General features: G+C 43.1%; 1 pseudogene; it reads left to right on the plus strand.

Moving 5' to 3' along the window:
• Window positions 1-5,939: 5,939 nt before the first annotated feature.
• On the plus strand, window positions 5,940-6,157 carry LOC112392937 (cytochrome b-c1 complex subunit 10 pseudogene; annotated as a pseudogene).
• Window positions 6,158-6,810: the final 653 nt, after the last annotated feature.

Here is a 6,810-nt window from a genome sequence, read left to right on the forward strand (position 1 = left end):
ACAAGGGGGTAGCTTTCTCCGTTCTGAACTGCCTAATTATTAGTTGGTACAGCCTATGCCTCCACAGGGCCTTGAACTTGGAAATCCTGGACAATCTTTAGTTATGTTGCTCGCTTCCTCACAGACCTTTGCCACCTTAGGCTTCGTTGTCAGTACAAACCCCTTTGCCTCGCCTCAGTATTCTGGTTTACCCTGACCTCTTTCCATCCTTAGTGCCCCAGCATGAAACCTTCCGTTCCATCCAAACTGAAACTATTTGCTATATTCCAAACAAGCAGCGTATACTGTGGAAGGACTTTTGGATTTGGTCCAGATAATCTGGATTTGAGCCCTGGCTCTGCCATTGCTTTATTAGGTGACCTTGGGCAAAACAATCTTACTGAGGCTCAGTTTCATCATCTGTAAAATAGGGATGACAAAGCCTAATTCACTGTGTTATTATGTATATGTTAAACTAGACAACAGCACGTAAAAGAAGTTGCAATGCAGGGCGTGCGGAGAGTGTTTGATAGGTGACATGAATATCTTGTTTATCCTGGCCTCTGAGCATTTGCTCCCACCTGTTCTCTTTCTGTAAAAGTTCTCTTGAATCCGAATCCCACCCACCCATCAAAGCAAATTCATGTTTCAAGCCCTCCCATGAAAACTCTTAGCACTCCTTGACTAGACTATTCATTTGGCAGGCCAATCCTTCTAAATGGACTCTCTCCTGGGACAATTTTCAGGGAGTCCTGATACCAATTTTGCCCCAATAATAATAATTAATGTACAGTACTTTACTGCTTACAACAACCTATAAGGTCAACGAAATGGATATTATTGTTATTATCATCCCTATTTCTCAGAGACTCAGAGAGGTCAAGGGATTTGTCAAAGGCCACAAAGCTAGTGAATGGCAGAACTGAAAACAACTCGACTGATTGCAAAGCTTATGCGCTTCTTCTCACACAATAAAACCTACCTCCTTATTTAACTGTTAATGGACATTTGTCCCTCTGTGAAGTAATATTATTGCTGAATTTTAGGTCCTTGCCTAAGAAGAAAATGGTGGTGTTCTTGGGTACGGTAACCACCTAAAGAAACTTATTTAGTGTTTTCAGAGGCGTGAAAGACATGCATATAATATGCCAGTTCTTGGGGAAATGTTCCAGGTCAAAACTTTGCGTAAATTATTTCCCTGGGACTCAGAATGAAAGCTGGGCCTTTGGTGGGAAGACGTCCTTTCCCTTATACACCAAGTAATCACAACTCAGAACAGCCCTCTTAGAAATGGTTCCCCCTTGGGACTTCCCTGGTGGTTCAGAGGTTAAGAATCTGCCTTTCAATGCAGGGAAGGTGGGTTCGATCCCTGGTAGAAATAAGATCCCACATGTCATGTGGCAACTAAGCCCACACCGCCACTACTGAGCCCACACACCTCAATTAGAGAGCCCTCACAACGCAGTGAAAGATGGCGCGAGCCACAACAAAGATCCCATGTGCCTCAACTGAGACCCAATGCAGCCAAGTAAATTAATTAATTAATTAATTCTTAAAAATGAAGTGGTTCCCCCATTGCACTTGCTACCTCTTAGTTGTCCTTCTGCACCACCCCTCAAGGCTCAAGGGCTTCCGCTCAAGGGAACCATAGGTGATCCTAATTAGAAGAGATTCTAAGGGTCATCCTATCACTACATGGTCCTCCAGCACACCAACATATCTCCTTAGCTACACATTTCATTCTGTGACAGCTCAGCAGACATTCTGCAGATTTAGGGAAGGTGTGAGTCCACAGACACCAAAGCAGAGCCATGTCTTCAGCTACCTCAGTCACTGAGTGAGCTACTGCCTTCTGTCCAGAGTGTCGGTCTTACCTGTTGTCAGTAAAAATCCCTGAAAGCCACATGAATCTTGATCTAACTGTTACCCTCGATTATGTTAATAACAGTTGCTTAAACTCATCTCTACCCTGCCCCCAGCTTGGACACATGGGCATTAAAGTTAAATTTGCTGAGTTGCTTCCAGATTTGTTCAATATACATGTATTGAGAACTACTTCCCAGGTACCTTGCCAGGCACTGGGGGATTAAAAGGTTGGGGATAGAATCTTCTCATTTAAAAAAAATTTTTTTTATTGAAGTATAGTTGATTTACAATGTTATGTTAGTTTCCAGTGTACAGCAAAGTGATTCAGTTATATATATATATCTATCTATTCTTTTTCATTATAGGTTATTACAAGATATTGAATATACTTCCCTGTGCTGTACAGGAGGACTTCGTTGTTTATCTATTTTATGTATAGTCATTTGTATCTGCTAATCCCAAATTCCTAATTTTTCCCTCCCTACAATCTACTCATTTTTCTCAACCCAGTTTCCACTGAAAGCCCCACTTTGTCACAAGCAACAAGCATCACATCAACAACAAACCCCGAGTCACACAGAGACTGTTCATGTTTGCAATCTCGTTGTTTTCTGAAACCAACATTAGGATAAATGTTAACACAGCAATGACTTAATTATACTCTAATTACTCTGAGACAAAAACGGGAGTTTGATCTCAATTCACATACTATTTTGGTAGATTGTTACATATAACGCCAGGCATAGTATGCCTTCATTTTTACCCACGTCGTCCGGTGAAGCCCTCTCTCCCTTTTCATGTTGCTGCTACCTCTAATTTTCCCACACCCACCATTCTGTCTCAAACACTAAGACCTCAAAAAATCTCTCCTCCAAAGATCTTAACCTCAAGAGTTACACGTTTTCCCTTATTTCTCAACAGTACCCACCCCTCCCTAGAAGTTCTTTGGCATAACATCAACTCGGTCAAATGAAATAAACAAATATTTACAAAGTGAGGAAGGAGGGAAAGATGGGGAGGGGGACAGCTGTGATTACTGACCCATCCTGCCCCAGCTTTCCCTCACTAAGAGTGGCTTTGGGTACAAGCTCAAAACGGCAGTTAAGATAAAAGTCTAGTTTCTTATGCTTTCCTAGAGACCAGCAATGAACAATTGGTATTTGAAAAATGCTTTAAATACCATTTACAATAGCACCAAAAAATATAAATACTTAGGTATAAAATCTAACAAAACATGTACAGGATCTATATGTAGAAAACTACAGAGCACTGATGAAAGAAATAAAAGAAGATCTAAGTAAATGGAGAGAGATTCCATCTTAGAAAGTCAGTATACAAAAACCAATTGCTTTCCTATATACCGGGAATTAACAATTGGGATCTGAAATTTTAAAAAACAGATACCATTTAAAAGTCTTGTTTCTTAGAGTCATTCAGTTCAGGTGATTAGCACATTAGCTTGGTGGCTTAGCAATTTCAACTTGACGGTCCTGTAGTCAGAAATCCTGGGATTACTGAGACCTTTCATGTAGTGGCCCAGATCACATCTTCAATTTTGAATCAAAGCTGTCTTTTGAGGGATCCTAACCATCCCTGGATTCCTCTGAGGTACTATTTGTCAAGTCTTTTCTTTTTTTTCCCTCCAATCCTCTTTCATTTAGGCAGCCACATCTTCCCTACAGGCTCCCATTCCTCATTTTCAAACTTCCCTGCCTCTCTTGCCTCCAACTGGTTACTGAACTTTGGTCTGACACTTCCAAAGGCACCTCCAACTTCTAGCAAGTCATCCTGCCCTGTGTACTGTTTCCCAGCTAAAGTCTGGCTTCTCTATTCCTCACTCTTCTCCACCTCCGTCTCCTCCCGTGCTTTTCCCCAGGGTACAGGTCAGTCCTTCAAGAGTGTACTTACCATGTTTAAATCGTTTTCTTGGAAACAAATATTTGCATATGCAAACCCCACATTTGCCATATGGTTTTTCCTACTTCCCAGCCAGAGGAACTCTCAATTTCATATATATTTTGGGAAATGAATTTTTCCCCAGATGGTCTCTCCAAAGCACCAAAGCAAGGTCAGGGTTTATGCATTCCTTCAAAGGTTCTGGGCAGAGGTTAGAATTACTCATGTTTTCTTGGTCCCATCAGCAGTTATTTCATCAGTGCACCTGATAATGGGATACAACCTGGCTCTTTCTGAGCTAAAAACACACCAGAGTTTAAGGGAGATGTTGAACCATAAACTGGTATCTTCAGGGAAGGGAGAAAACCTGCCCAGTTGCTCAAATAATTTTAAAACAAATTCCCTAAGAATACTTCCACAGGGAGGGAAATAGAGTTTGAATATGAGAAAGATGATGAACCAGGTGTGCCGAAAAGGTTTCTTAGTCATCCTTAGCCCTAGAAGGGCATGGGCGGGGGTGGCCCACATCTCTACTGGGGAACATATTTCCCCCTTTTAAATCAGGAAAGAAAAAAACAACAACATAGCCCCAAATAGAGAATGTTTTCTTTTGTAACTGGAAGCAAACATCACTGATGGCTTTAACAGCTGCCTGCCAACATGGCCTGAGAAGCAGGCAAGCTCAAACATTTTTTGAGATCAACACATGTACAGACATACAGTATATTAGGTCAAGTTATAAATCCAGGAATAAAAGAACAAATAAACAAGTTTCAGCTTTCTCTAGGCTTTCTGAGTCCAATACCAGCTAAATTAGACTCTGAAGCAGAGAAATCTAGCTTCCAAGAAGGCAGGCCTCCCAGGAGTTCAAGTCAAACCTCCCTCTGGTAGGAAAAGAAGGTGCCGTTGTAGATTAACTGGCTGATGGCTGACCAGGTCCAGGCTGATGGCCCTGCCTAGCAGGGGCTTCCCTGTGTCCTAGCCTAGCAGACCCTGAGGATGTCTGCCATTGACTTGATCTTTGACCCCAGTAAATCATTTAATATGCCATGCGCCTTTGTCCATATGTTAATGTTTGGTGTAATGTGGATGAGAATTCCAGCAAGTCTGGGTGTGCCACCCATTAGGGCTAAATCTTTCCCTTTGGAGCTTCTAGGAAGAGCCTTCTGGACAGCTGCATTGCAGAGAACCAAGGTGTCTGGACAAACCACATTGAAATGCCTACAGATGGTGAGACCAACCTTGCCTTAACTGAGACTGAAAAGCAAAAGAACAAATTTGTTCTTTGGTCACCAAAACTGACACAAGACTTTTGTGATAGTTTTGCCTTAGGTCAAGAAACCCACTAGACAGTCATAGATGGGAAATGCTCAATTATTCTCCCAATCCCACCACTATACTAGTAAGATGACCTTGAGCAAGTCACTTAGGCCAAGGTTGTTCACACATGAATTGGTCATGAAATAAATGAAATAGATTAGAACTAAATATTTTTTAATGAAGTCAAGTTGAATAGAATAGAAAATATCAGTGCTTAGTTCACAATAAGTTAAACCCTGTCGTATGTGTGTGTGCATGCATGTTTCCTGAGGTCATGATGAATAATAAATTTCTTACTGTGGGTAACAAACAAAACAGCTTCCCACAGTGGCTTAGACTGTAGGCTTTTGATTTCCTCGTCTATCGAGTGAAAATCATTCATTTTATACATATACGTATATATACATAGATATTCATACACACACACATATACATGTATAACGAGCACCACAGTGTGTCAGGCACAGTGGTATGTGACATATACAGGTACGACAAGGCCTTGTCCTCATGGAGCCTCAGCTAGTGGGGGAGCCAGTCATAAAGCAATTACCTAATTATTTGACTACCATTGTGTGAAGAGAGTGTGTAACACCAGGTTCCTAACCTGGGCTGCAGGATGAGGGCCAGCCTTCTTAGGAAGTGACAAAGAAGGAGGCAGACAGTGATGCAGGCAAATAATGGGGGTGGAGGAAGCATTCCAGGCAGAAGGACCAGCAAGTGTGAGGAGACCCTGAAGAAGAAGGAACAGTGTCAGTTCTACCTCATAGATTTCTATGAAGACCACATGAGATGACCGTGGAAACACTTTGTAAACCGTGGAGTGATGTTCAAATGTGGCAGATTATTATTAAAACAATGAATATAAACATGCCTTAAAGATGAGTTTAGTTTCAGCAGGTGGCCCCGGGACTAGGGTCACCCTGAGCTGGGACGCTGGCACCGTGAGGCTAAGCAGACTCCTGGGCCCACACTGCCAGAAGCTAGCCAGAAACTGGATTCCCATGGCAGGTGCCACGGGGCTGGTGTGGGCCACCGACTGGGGCTGATTCTGAACTGGGTGCCCTACTTCAATGGCAAGTTTAAGAAGAAAAATTAATGAAAACAAAGCCCCTCAGACCCCTCCTCTGGTATCTAGTGGTGCTGCCTCCTTCCATCTGAGTCTGGAGCAGCCCAAGCTCTTGGGGTGGACCGACCTCAAAGAAGTCCACAGTGCAACTTAGACTTTCTATAGTTTTGGTGTGTGAATGCACACAGCATTAAACCTTGGTCTGAAACCTGCCCACCTGGACGAGCTCATGCTGGGGCTTGGTTACCCTGACTGAAGGCCCAGGGGCTCAGCTGACCCGGGGATCCCTTCAACTCCAAATCTAGGAGTTTTCCCAATGGCTGGCAGAAAAGGTTTGATTATTTAAGATGTTCAGTAGATAATACCTGCACAATGTTTTTTATTTTTGTTGGGGGGGGCGTCGGTACGTAGGTCTCTCCCTGTTGTGGCCTCTCCCGTCGCGGAGCACAGGCTCTGGACGCACAGGCTCAGCGGCCATGGCTCACGGGCCTAGCTGCTCCGTGGCACGTGGGATCTTCCCAGACCAGGGCACGAACCCGTGTCCCCTGCATCGGCAGGCGGACTCAACCACTGCGCCACCAGGGAAGCCTGAGCAAATGTTTTTATCTATCACTGCCCTAACAAGTTACCCCATGACTTAGTGGCTTAAAACAACAAACATTCATTATGTCACAGTAAAAAAA

Source organism: Neophocaena asiaeorientalis, unplaced genomic scaffold, assembly GCF_003031525.2.
Source record: "Neophocaena asiaeorientalis asiaeorientalis breed wild unplaced genomic scaffold, Neophocaena_asiaeorientalis_V1.1 scaffold240, whole genome shotgun sequence".
Lineage (NCBI taxonomy): Eukaryota > Metazoa > Chordata > Mammalia > Artiodactyla > Phocoenidae > Neophocaena > Neophocaena asiaeorientalis.